Below are 14330 nucleotides of genomic sequence, written 5' to 3'. Positions count from 1 at the left end.
TCTGAACTGTTGCTACTTTATAAAAGTTACTTCCCTCCCCACCCCCCCTACCTCCCCCATAAGACTTTGCTCCTTGTCTTTTATTTTCTGCTGTTTGACAATGATGTATCCAGGTGTGGTTTTCTTTTTTATTGATTTTCCTTGGAATTCAGTGAGCTTCTTAAATCTGAGATCTTGAGTGAAGTGTCTAAACACATCTGAAAAATTCTCATCTTTAAAATATTAATGCCATTTTTCTCCTTCCCTTTAAAGACTAATTGATTGTATATAAGACCCACTTACTGAATTTTTTGTTTCTCTTTGTCTCATTCAAACATACATTTGTTGAATTTGTTTTATTTTTATTTTTCAGTTCTAGAGTTTCTGTCCAGTTATTCCAGCACTGTTTGCAGAAAAAGACTCTTGTTTCTCTTTTGGATTGCTTCGGCTCCTTTGTCTGAAATCATCAGTTGACTGTACTTGTAGGCCTGTCTTGGGGCTCTTCCACTGACCTATGTTTGTCTGTTCGTTCACCAGTTCTGTGCTGTCTTGATTACTGTAGTACAGTAAGCCTTGAAATCGAGTGGTGTGAGTCCTCCAACATTGTTCCGCTTTGGTCTTGTGTTGGGTAGTCTAGTGTTTGCCTTTGTGTGTAAACTTCAGAAATCATTTTGTTGATAACTATAAAGTAACTGGCTGGGGTTTTGATTGGAATTGTGTTGAATCTATAGATCTAGTTGGGAAAAATTGTTGCGTTAACTACTGAGATGATGTATAACTGGGATTGTTTTATGTAAGAGCTCTTTTTACTTCCAGTTCACCGTTACTCTGGCAGGGAGCCCTTACAGGTTCAGCTTGAAGTAGGGATAATATACCAGAGTCCCCATGTTTGTCTGGCTCTGGAGTTTGACTTTTCCCTGTGAGACCTCTGAAAGGTTAGTTCCGTTTTCCAGGCTTTTCGTTGGAATTGGGTATTTGGTTCCACAGCCCTTGGAACCTGAGTACTGTGATCTTGCTTTATTTTGGGGACCCAGCAATTGTTCATCACCTTGTTACCTCTTGAATGCTTTTGAGTTGTTAAAAACTATTTCATCCAGCTTTTAACGTTATTTTCAGGACGGGAATCAGTTCTAATTTCCTCCTCTATCATTGCTGAAAATGAGTTTCCCCAGTTTCCTGTCTCCCTCATAGAATTGGTGGTCAGTGTATTTAGACTTTAAAATTTTGTGTAAATTCTTGGAGGAGCGGGATGAATTCTCCCAACTTTTGAATGTCTGTTGACACCTTCCAGACAGTAATAGGTAAGTAGATCTTCAAAAGCTCTACCTGTGGTGAATAAATGATGCAGTTGAGTTTTTGTGTGGTCTGGTTAGTATAAAATGTGCCTTGGTTTTGGGCACTGAACAGTTGGGCAAAGAACCTACCAGTAGTTTTGGGTTTGTAGTATAGATTGCTACTCATCTGTCCCAGTTTTCATTCATTCTCTCTCCGTGATAGAATTCCCAGTTTTTTGCTGGGCTGTGCTTACTCACTCACTCAGCCAGGTCCCGACTCTCTGCGACACCATGACTGTAGGCCACCAGGCTCCTCTGTCTATGGGGATTCTCCAGGCAAGAATACTGGAGTGAGTTGCCATGCCCTTCTCCAGGGGATCTTCCCAACCCAGGGATGGAACCCAGGGCTCTCACAATGCGGCCATATTCTTTACCAACTGAGGCACCAGGGAAACCCAAGAATACTGAAGTGGGTGGCCTACCCCTTCTCCAGAGGATCTTTCCAACCCAGGAATCGAACTGGGGTCTCCAGCATTGCAGGCGGATTCTTTACCAGCTCAGCTAAAAGCTCACATACATGTATGCATTTAAGCAGACTTCAAATCCAGCTAATTTTTATTCTTGCTATACATCCCCCTTTCTCCTAGTCTGTACCAGCATTGTTTCTTGAGCTTGTCACGTCTTGCCTGTATTGCTCAAGTAGACATACAACTACTTCTTTGTTTAGAGTCTTGTAACTGATATTTTCTTTTTCATCAGCAGAAATGAAAGAACTTTTCAACTATGTTACTCCTGTGCTTGCAGAATTGATTTTAGTGTCCTTAGTTTTCAACTCTTTGTGATCTGGTCCCATTTGTCATTCCTAACCTTACATTTGATACCCTAATAACACCAAATATTAAAAATTTCCCTCCCCTTGTATTTGTGGTTCCTTACGACTGTGTCCTTTCTCATGCCTAATCCAGGGTTAACTTTCTTTTAAAATAAATTAGTTTCAGGTATTTTTTTAGTTTAATCAACTTTACATGTTTCTGAACATGAGAATAAATAGGCTCTGCTGTTGAATGCAGTGTAGCCTGAAATCTACACTGTGTTTATATAGTGTTTATATATCTAGTGGTTTTTATCCTAAGTTGCAAATTTTGTTTTTCTTAAGATAATCTGTTAGAAAAAGTGATTGTAATATGTGAGTCATAAAATTAAATTGTTTCAGAATTGGGCTTATCTAGACCAGTCTCCTGTTTCACATATAAGGAAATTGTGGCCAGGAGAAATTAGTGATTCTGTCAAGTCAAAATTAGTTAGAAGCAGAATCAAGGTCTGTCGTGAGTTTCATCCTAATATAAATATCTGCTTAACGAAAATCTTCAAGTGTGTTGAAGTTTTCAAGTGTTCTTATCCCTGTAGTACATCTAGGATTACCACACCATGTTTCAAGGGCCTGTAGTTCTTGTGTGAATAGCAACTTGGGTAATGAACTGAGCAGTATGCATTCTTAATTTATGCCTTAACAACTCTGATTCTGTAATGAATGGTTTGCTTACAGTCGCTTTAATATACTTACCTTCTTGACAGTTCATTCTGGGAGGAATAGTTAAGTGTTTAAGTGAAACAGGCATGGTAGATACAACACTTAACAGTTATGTGTGTCTTTGTTTTTAGCATCAAGCATTGCACGATTCTCTCGAATAATGTAGATCACCTTTTACTGAATTTAACACTGTCTGATATCATGGTCTCCCTGGCAAATGCCTCAACTTTGCAGAAGGATTCCAGTTGGATAGAAAGGATAAGGAAATTTGTAACAGAAACCCTTGAAGATGGGTCTAGGCTAAACAGTAAGCAGCTGAACAGATTGCTTGGTGTCTCCTGGAGGTTAATGCAGATGCAGTCAGACAGAGGTGGGTATCAATGCTCTGTCCTTACTTAAGAGAGGGGCTCTTACGCATACTGTTAATGTTGAGCATCTAATTTTGAGTTCATACCTGTCAAACATTTCATAGTCATTTACGTTCGAGCCATAAAAGGTAGCCAGCATAATCATGAAGGAATGTCTGCTTGAACCCTGATGGCTGAGAACACCCCCTTTTCGGTGGGTAGGTCCACTCTGAAGCTGATGGGTAGGTTTTCTACTAGATTACATAGTTGGAGTGAAAGAAGGTAAGTTTTATTAATAGGAAATGACATTGAGCCTAAGGATAAAGAAATACTTTTCTGATCTAGTTTGACTAGAAATTGGTGGATCCTTATCTCTTTACCTTTCTTGTAACTTGAAGTTATGTTGCATTAAGTCAGTTTTTAGTGTGACTTACTAATTCTTTTCATTCAAGCAGAACTTTGCTGTTTGGTTCCTGGCTTATCCACCTTTCTAGTATTGTGGTATTTGTTGTCCTTTCCTAGGTTTGTTGTCTCTTAGGAAAATTTGTACTGTAATCTCCGATTGGTTTGACTTTTTTATTAGGCCATTGATGTAGGATTTTGATGGTAGTCATCAGTTTGTGGCTAAAATCTGCTTCCTCATAGGAACAAGGTGCTTCTGTGCTTTTTAGAAGAATTATGGTGCTGGTGAAGAAACATTTTGACTCACATGCAGCTGTTTTCTCTTGTTTCTTAGAGGCTACAGAGTCTCTCATAAAGGCAGTTTATACATTGTATCAGCAGAGAGGCCTTCTCCTTCCAGTTCCGACTTTGTTACTGAAGTTTTTCAGTAAAAGCTATCAAAAAGAAGAACTGAGATCTTACAGAATCCGGTACAGTTCCTTTGTTATTTTGCTTTTCTTTTTCTTACCAGGTTACTTTGTAATCTGTATGAATAAGATGATAGGGTGATTAAATCTTTGGAGAAAATCTTCTTTTTATCCTTTTTGGTTTTATTATTTTTTTTTTAAATAAAAAGGCATACATAATAGTTTCAGTAACCTTTATACACATAACTGAGAAGGTAAAAGTCTCTTTGAGCATATATTTCCACTTGTCTGCTTAACAGCTAAAGGACAATTATTGGAACCACCTGTAGCAGCCTCAGAATTTTGTTTTGCTTCCCATAAAAATTATGGAGGTTTAACCTCCGGCCCTTAGTGACATATTGGGACACATGGTATAAGAATGAGGGCAGTAGAAGAGGAGAGGTGTACAATAGGTGAAAGAGATTAAAAGGTGCAAACTGAGTTATAAAGTAAATAAGTCATGGGGATATAATATACAGCATAAAGAATATGACCAGTAACTTTTATTAGGACAGGTGGTTACTAGACGTATGGTGACCATTTGCAATGTGTACAGATGTCAGACTATTATGTGATACATACCTGAAACTAACATAATACTGGGTGTCAAAAATGTTTCAATAAATTTTTAAATGGCGGTATCTTAAAGAGCAAAAGTGTCCAGCTTGGTTTGGTGCTGTCTGGTGATGCAGACAACACGAAGAGTAGAACTCAGGAATCAGTCTTAGATGTGGTGAGTTTGAGGTTTACTTGGGATAGTCTGGAAGAGATGTTTGGGTGAAAGATAACGGGATTTGTGGTACCTCAGCATACATAGGTAGTTGTTAGAACATATTCAAGTCTTTACTGTGAGTCAGGTGCTTTTCTTAATTTTTCAGTAATTCTCATACTTTATGTAGGTACTGTTGGTTTCTGCCTTATAGAAGGAAGCTTAGGTTAAATAAGTTGGTGAGTGTCATGCTGTTAAAGGGCAGCCAGACTGAGACTTAAGTTCAAGTCTGGTAGACTCCAAAGGTTGTGTGTAAATCACTGAACTCTTGGGGGACAGCAAAAGTGATTGCCGTGTCCAAGATGAGACATTAGAGAGTGAGCAAGTATGTGCAAGAATGGAAATAACCCAAGTTTGAAGCCACTTAATGTGGGGGCACCCTATACTGAATGCATAAATGACTTAATATAGTAAAACGGTCATTACAAATTAGTGTAAATAGTTCACAAGCTAAGTAGAGCCTGTGTCCTTTAAGATAAAATTACAATGTACATAGTGCCCCAAACTACATAAACTTTTAAAATACAGTGGGTAAAACCTTAGAGAATACTATAGATGAATATAGTATGCCAGTCATCTTATAGGCTCTCAAATGTTTAAATAAATGTGGTGTATTTCCCTTTTCTTTGATGGCCTTAGATACCGTAGTAAAGTGTTATCACGTTGGTTGGCTGGTTTACCACTGCAGCTTGCACATCTCGGCTCCCGAAATCCTGAGCTTTCAACACAGTTTGTTGACATTATCCATACTGCTGCAGCCCGAGCAAATAAAGAGCTACTCAAAAGTTTACAAGTTACTGCTCTCCGAATCTATGGTAAGAGTGTTGTTTACCTGTGTATGTAATAATCGGTCTACCCCGACTTAAGAACAATGTTTCAAAGGGGAGATCTTTAGGTTTTACTTTTCCTTCAAATTATACATTAATTGTACCATGGTAAAATGAATAAAATATCAAACAGTAAATTCATTTTCAATAGTATTACTTAATACAATAGTTTAAGAAAACTAAAGGTTGTAGATGTTTCTTCAGATCTTAAATTATCTTTTAAGCCACGAAATTCACAAATTCAAAACTGATCAGGTATTTTTATAGAATTCTTTTGAAACTTTGATGGCAAATTTTACTTATTTAATCGTTATTGAGATCTTGTACGGCTTTCATATATTAACGTTTCACTCACCCCTGAAACCTTTTCATTCTTTTAGCAAAAATATCAATAAAAATATACATATATGCATATGTATAATTAGTATTTATTATTAGGACACAGTTTATATACCATAAAATTGGCCATTTTACACTGTGCAATTCATTAATTTTTATCATATTCCCAAGATTGTGCGATAGTCACTATTATCTTATTCCAGAATATTTTTATCACCTCAAAAAGAAACTCTACCATTAGTAGTCCATCCCTATTTCCTCATTTCTTCCTACCTCAGCTCCTGACAACCACTGCTCACCATTTCTGTCTCTCTGTATTTGCCTGTTTTGATCATTTCTCACAGATGACATTGTGTGATGTGGATCTTCTCAGTATGGCTTCCGTCACTTGGCATACTGTTCTTAGGATTTACGAGCATATACGAGTACTGTATTTCTTTTTAATGCTGAGTAACATTCTACTGTTGAATATACACCACTTTATATTTACCCATTTATTAAATGACAAACGTTGGTTTGTGTCTACCTTTTGTGTGTGGTATTTAAAAATCTGTATTTTTCAGTATTGCTTATATATAGGAGTGTGTGTGTATACTCAGATAAGTCTTTGGTTTTAAATTCAGTTCAGTTTAGTTGCTCAGTCGTGTCCAACTCTTTGCAACCCCATGAACTGCAGCATGCCAGACCTCCCTGTCCATCACCAACTCCTGGAGCCCAACTAAACCCATGTCCATGAAGTCGGTGATGCCATCCAAGCATCTCATCCTCTGTTGTCCCCTTCTGCTCCTGCCTTCAATCTTTCCCAGCATCGGGATCTTTTCCAACGAGTCAACTCTTTGCATCAGGTGGCCAAAGTATTGGAGTTTCAGCTTCAGCATCAGTCCTTCCAATGAACACCCAGGACTGATCTCCTTTAGGGTGGACAGGTTGGATCTCCTTGCAGTCCAAGGGACTCTTAAGAGTCTTCTCCAACACCACAGTTCAAAAGCATCAATTGTTCTGCGTTCAGCTTTCTTCACAGTCTAACTCTCATATCCATACATGACCACTGGAAAAACCATAGCCTTGACTAGACAGACCTTTGTTGACAAAGTAATGTCTCTGCTTTTTAATATGCTATCTGAGTTGGTCCTAACTTTCCTTCCAAGGAGTAAGCATCTTTTAATTTCATGGCTGCAGTCACCATCTGCAGTGACTTTGGAGCCCAGAAAAATAAAGTCAGCCACTGTTTCCACTGTTTCCCCATCTATTAGTCATGAAGTGATGGGGCCGGATTAGGTTGATATTATAATTGTCCCTGTTTGGCAAAAGTGCTTGTTTTTTTTTTTTTTTTTTTTTTTACTGTTTTGCTTTGTTTCTAATACCTTTAACTCCATCAGTTATTATTTCAAATAACACATTTGAATATTATGAAATCGAGTGTTAAATGTTATCTTTAAATAATGATTGTATTTAGTCTTACTCTAGGCAGTACCTTAAGCCATACATATATATTTTTTTTTCATGTAGTTGATATGTTAGAATTCAACATAGCACAGTGAAAATGGTCAGTCTGCTTTATTAATTCTTGTTTGTATATCTTTTAAAATTTAACTTGTCTTCCTGCCTCACTAGATGCACAAGAAGGCACAGTGGTGGTTCTGCCAGCAGAGTCTCAGCAGCTTTTGGTCCAGCTTGTGTATTTTCTACCCAGTCTGCCTGCTGACTTGCTTCCTCGGTTAAGCTGCTGCTGTATTATGGGAAGACTCAGTGCAAATTTGGCTGCCATGCTTATCGGGATACTGCACATGAGGTAGCATGCTAAAGTGAGCTGTATTTCAAGTGTATAATCTTCTCCCTCACCCTTCCCCTGTCACTGGCAGTTTATGAACTGACTTTTTAAAATGCCGCCCCTCCCTTCATTTGCTCTTAAAACAGCAGTTAAAACTGTTGATGATACTGGGTAAGAGGAAGGTCACTGGGGCAAGACTGTTCCAGGTGGTTTGCTTAGCGGTTTGCATTGTCATGGTTGCAGTCACTAAGTCCATGGGCTCTAGTCCACCAGGCGCCTCTGCCCATGGGATTTTCCAGGCAAGGATACTGGAGTGGGTTGCTGTTTCTTTTTCCAGGGGATCCTCCTGACCCAGGGATTGAATCTTGTTCTGCTACACCACAGGTGGATTCTTTACCGCTGAACCATCAGGTAGAAACATACAGTGATTTGTGTAGGTGCATTGAAACAAGGGTTAAGATTATCAGAAGTGTGTAGCCATAGTAAGGATTCAGTGACGGATGAGAGTGCTGTGTTTTAAAACTTCTGGTGTTATGAAATTGTAATACAGGTCTTTCTTTTTGGAAGGGAGCTCAGTTCAATGTAGGTGGTGAAATAAAAGCTTGCGGACTCAGACAGGGAATCATTAAAATATCTGTGGGTGGGTAGGTGGGTGTGTGTGTGTGTGGCAAAATATACATAACCTAAAACTTCCCATTTTAACCAGTTTTAGGTATACAGTGAGAATTGTTTGGGGCATTAAGTACATTCACACTGTTGTGCGACTGCTACCACTATTCATCTCCAGCACTGTCATCGTTGCAGACTGAAACTCTGTACTGATTATTTCCCCTTCTCCCAGCCCTTGTTTACCACTATTTTGTCTTCATGATTTTGATATATTCATCTGTTAATGGATACTCGGTTGTTCTGCCTTTTGGCTGTTACAAATAATGCAGCTATAAACATTGGTGTGCAGACACCTGTTTGAATCCTTTTAATTCTTTTGGCTGTATACCCAGAAGTAGAATTGCTGAATCATATGTTAATTTTCTGTTTAATTTTTCAAGGAGCTACTTTCCAGAATGTGACTGTGGTGTTTTACTCTCAAAGGTCTTAAAACTAATAATGTTTCATGTTGCTAGTGTTCAAAGTATCCTTTAAAATGTAATGTTTGTATCAGGCATAGTACTTTCATATTCAGCCATTTGTTACTGATTGTGGCTCAAGGCCAGGGTCTGATACAGTTTTAGGCAGGAGTTGAATCTGGGCTGTAGCTGAAAAATTTAAAAACTAGCTTCTTTGTGGCTTCTTGTGCAGACCCTCTGCCCCAATTAAACAGGAGTGGCTCGCTTTATTAGTAGACTTTCTTTAGCTTTGTTTGCCAGTCTCTTCGTACCAGGAGAAGACGTATGTTTGAATGTTGTCGCCCAAATTGTGCTTCATAACTGATAATTACTTTTTCCTTTTAGCAAAAGAGAGCTGTTTGCAATATGTTGTCTATATATGAAACCCCTCTTTGTCTAGTTCAGTACTAAATGCCAGGTCTTTAAGAAATACAATTTAACTTAAGTGGTTTTATGACTGTTAACTTCCAGTAGAGGGCACTCATTTCCCATGATAGAACTTGTGGAGGATCTGTTTTGGCATTCATTTAAATGTGACTTTTGAACACCTCTTAAAATTAATTCTCTTTAGAACTTGTATTTAGTATCTTTTTTGGCATTAATTACGATTGACTTGTGCTCAATAACTTTGGTCAAGGATTTTTTCACAAGTCTTTTTTTACATTTTTTTGTGGGTTTGTGGTGAGTACTGAGAAAATATTAATTTACAAGTAATGGTAATAGAAGTTTATAATCATCAAAAGCAAGTTGTCATGTAGTTAAAAGTGTACCAAGTTAAACTTTGCCTTTTAGCATTTGCACAGAGTCTTAGTAGACTTCTCTTTCTGTAGATGTATTGTCCCTATTCAGACTAATCTCTTTAAAAATGAAAACAAGATGGGGCCTTTTCAACTTTCCCAGGCCAGTGGTATTATCATTGCATCACTTTTCCTAGATTTAGAATTGAAGAATAATGTTCGGTTATTCTTAAGGAATGATGTTCTTCTAAGGAATACCGTTCCTTAGACATCACCTGGGTTATTTCACGTCTTTGGTTTTCCCCTCCGTCCTTGATGGTGACGGTAAACCAGCTAGCTTTCTCACTGTCTCCCACCTGCACCGTTCACCTGAGGCATCCCACTCCTCAGCTCCGTCTGTGCCAAGGACTGTTGGCAGGCTCCTTTTCCTGAAATATTCCTTCAATAATTTCTGATTCTCATCTGCTATATTAATTGGGCTCTGCGGTCTAGTTCACTCTGGGTGTTAGCGTTCTGACACTGTTGTCTCCAGCAGGGGAAGTTCATCGGAGAGCAGGTCACCACCAGACCATCTCCGTTTGTTCAGTGTGTGAAAAACCCATCACCTTAGAGTTGTTGGTGTTTAGTTTGTCTTAAAAACTGTACTTAGAATTGCTGTTCCTGCCTTTTTCACTATTCACTTAGAGGTTTTTTGAGTTTTTCCTCTCCATCTACCTGTGGTGTTCTGCTGACCGTTACTCTTCTTGCCCTCTCTGCCCCTAGTTCATTTACAGCTGGTTTGGGGAACATGAGACATGCATGTGGAAACGTAGTCTATGCTGTTAGATAAAAATACCAGAGAAGGGAGAAATTACTGAGAAATTCAGCCTGGTTTTGAAGCAGGGTGAATATGTGAGCTGGCCTGCCAGGAGCAGGTCTGGTTTGCTTCTGTTGTCCAAGCATAATTGATATAGCATCCCTTCTAGTCTCAGAACTGTTCTGGTGTGGCCAGTATGTGTGGTCATTGTAGTTTTAAGGACAGAGTGATACATTGCTTGTCTTTTGTCCAAACTAGATTTTTAAATGGATTTGCTACTCTTTTTAGCCACTGGACAGCACAGTGTTCACTGGGTATAAGAGGATATTAGCTTCTTTTCTAATCACCCATTTTGTACTCATTTCCATTGAGCATCTCTGACTTTTTATAACCTCTTAGCTTGTGATATTCTCTCCCATAGCCCTTTAAGCAAAGAGAAGTCCTTTAAGTAGAAGTGATTCAGAAAAATGTTGCCATTATTTTTAACTCCCCAACTTTTAAGAATGTTAATAAATACAGTTGTTTCAGTGGTTAAAAAAAAAAGTCCTTCTCATTGAATTAGAAACTCCTTATTTTGTCTTGACATTTATTCAGATTTCTATTATAAAAGTTTGTCCCAAAAAAAAAATTTGTCACAAAAAGCTATCCAAAAAGATAGCTTTTTGGATCTGATTATTCTCAGCTTTTTGTTTTTTTTTGCTGTATTCATGGCTGATATTTGCTGTATTCCTTCTTAGTCTTACCTTGAGGAGAGTTTTTAAAGGTATCACTGGAAACTGATCTCATAGCAGGAACCAGATAATCTTCATTTAATGAGAAGCTGCTTTATGTTTAGCTATTCCCTTAAGTCCACTACCAATACTTTAGCTGCAGTATTGTGACGTAGACTAGTTATAAAGCCTCGCAAAGTATAGGAGTGCATAGTTATTGCAGAGTGGCTTTAAATTGAAGTATTCTTTACCTAGTTAAGATGCTTTGGTTTAGGTAGGAAGCAGGAGCTTGTTTAAACTTAGCTCATTCATATAAACAAGGTAAGACTTTTTTTTTTTTTTTTAATGAAGATGAGGTAGTAAATACATAGCAGCTGAACCTACTACTGAAAAGCAGAACTTCACCTTGGCTCCTTGAAACTGAGTTTTGAGTGGTGTGGAAAAATTTTCCAGTTGTACCATATAAGTGGGCTGGTTATGCTTTTCAAGGAAACTTTACATAAACATATGTTAGAAATTATATTTTCCATATTACGATACTTGAACCCCCTTACATGTAAAGATGATACATGCTACGGATTTTTGACTGAGCTCTTAAATTATACTTGTATTCCATAAAGAATAGTCATATATTCTGTGCTTTATTCCTGAGTCTTCAATTTGGTCACTTCTAGTACTAGGTCTCCATTGTTTATTGTAGATCATCATTTTCTGGATGGAAGTCTTCAGTGAAAGAATGGAATGGAAGTGATCAGTTAAACATCAGTAATGAGGACTATTTCAGCTTCTTATTTTCAACACTTACAGGTAACTGCCCTGATCCACCAAGTTAAGGAAAGGAAAAGAACCTAGTATGAAAATTCTCCTGAGATTTACTGTCTTACCTGTTTGGGTCTAAGTTTTGGACCTCACTGCATAGCTTAATAAGATGGGGAACAGAATATCCATTTTAAGCATGTTTAACATGTTCGGTGTGTTAGGAAAAACATCACATTTTAATTAGCCATATTTTGCTTTCCATTGATGTCAGAGAAAAATTAGTAAAATGAGTCTTGATGTGTTAGATTAGTAAGTATTATTACTGTTGTTTTAAATGATCATACTGTCTTTGGTAGTTTTGTTTTGTAACTGGATGATAAAGATGACAGTGTTTGAAATTTTCTGAAGACTTAAAATTAAGAGACTTATTGAAATATGTTGTCAGAATCCAAAAAGAGCTTGAAAAGTTCTGATAAGGAGCTGAATGTAGCAAGATAAATATTATATAAAAGAAACAAGTAACAAGTAGACTTGTACATGTTTGTTTGATAGTTTTGGATGTATGCGTTTGAGATGGATGTGAGGGCTTTATGTTTTAATTAGTAGTACCTGTCAAAGGGTTTAGTGGTTTTAGGAAACTCATTAGGAATCAGCCAGGAGTGTGATATGGCTTCCCAACTAGATGATGGCTCTTTAGGGCATGTTCATGGAAGTACAGTGATCTGAAAACATCAAAGCAGGTAGCTAGGGTCAGACCACATTGTGCTCGTATTCTGATCATTCTAAGAGCTGTCTTTCAGGAGGGACTTGGGCAAGTTGTTTGTATAGGTCAGACTAGGTGTAATAGAGGTGGTAAGAGAATCAGAAATCTTATTATATGGAATAGGTAGAAGGAAGTACACAGTAATTGTTGAAGAAATAGACTTGGGGGGATGGAATAGTTTTAAGACACTTGAAAGGCTATTATGTAAGAATACAGAGTTTGGTATATGTATGAAGGAGCATATTGTTTTTCTTGTTCATTTGCTTTTTTAAACCTGACATTAATTAGAATGATTATGTCTTTCACACTTATTTAAGTATAAAGGTGGCAAAGCCCTCAGTTTAAGGGATATAATATTGTTTCTTGATGTATTACACATTCGATTCAGGTCAAATCTTTGTGTACAAAATTATATGAATTTTACTACATCGCTGGCATTTCATTTTTTAAAATAATACATAAAGTACAGAAATTCAGAGAAAATAGCTTGTTAGCTTGAAGAATTTAACTTGAAGATACATGTCTATTTTTTAAAAATTACTTAAGAATGTTACTTGCTTTGTGATTTATTTTAAATTGGATTTCTTTATACTCAAATTAGGGTTTTCAAAAGAGGAACTGACTTGGCTTCAGAGCCTTTGAGGAGTGCCCCATGTCATCCAGACGCAGCTTTCTCCCGTGCTACTTTACCTCACTGACTTGGATCAGTTTTCACACCATTGGGACATAACAGAGGTAATGGTCCATTTGGAAAGGCATGGAAGATTGTTAGAATTCAGTTCATCCACCGCCAATAGTTACTGTGTGCTAGCGTTGCCTTGTGTAAGATGTTTCTAGAGGTTGAGAGCAGTATAAAGCACAGTCCCTGTTCTGAAAGTGCGTGTGACCCTTGGATAGGCGATGTGGATTCCTGAAAGAAGAGTTTTCATAAAGTTATGCCACTAGAATAGAATAAATTAGCAGTTTGAATGATAGAGACACATTTATTTTCTTTTTGCCTAGTATAGGGTAAAAGGAAAAAGAGGAAAGACTTCATGGAAAAGGAAGAATTTTACGTAGATACTGAAGGATTAATAAGAGTTAAGTAGGATTTTGTATCCTTGAAGGTGGGTTTTTCTAAACGGAAATAATTATTTGGAAGCTCCTTTGGTTTTAAAGAATTAGTATGTAGTTTATCAAAGTTACATTTTAAACCCCAAATTTCCCTTAAATTTTAAAGTTCAACTTAACAAATCTTTTTAGATACATATAGTAAGTTTAGGGAATCATTTTAAAAGGAGACTTAAACTATATTGCATCCCTTTTACATACATATTTAAAACTTTAAAAAACTGTTTAAATAACTTAATATATTCACTATTTGGTAAGTAGTTCAGTTTTCAGACAAACCTTCACAAATGTTATGGTAAATCTTAAAACATTTAATAAACTTACAAGCATGGTACATATTAATATCTTAAGTTTCAGTACTATTTATAGTGAAATTCAAATTAAAATTACAAGTCTAGGTTAGCTGTTAATTCTGTTTTAAATTGAAATTAGAGGGCTGATATTTTACGCTAATAGTCAGAATTGTTTTACGTTACAAATATATAAATATGTAAAGCATCATAAATACTGGTACTAAGGATTTGAGTCTGTAAGATATTTATATATTAGTTAATTTCTTTTATTTATTTCTTCAGTTTCTTTCCTTGCATTGAAAGGTACTTGCCCAGTAGAATTGTAGTTGTGTCATTCCAAATAATGTTGGTTGGAACCTTTCTTGCACATT

Source organism: Muntiacus reevesi, chromosome 1 (assembly GCF_963930625.1).
Source record: "Muntiacus reevesi chromosome 1, mMunRee1.1, whole genome shotgun sequence".
Classification (NCBI taxonomy): Eukaryota; Metazoa; Chordata; class Mammalia; order Artiodactyla; family Cervidae; genus Muntiacus; species Muntiacus reevesi.
The sequence above is the reverse complement of the archived record's forward strand: the minus strand, read 5'-3'. Positions refer to the sequence as shown.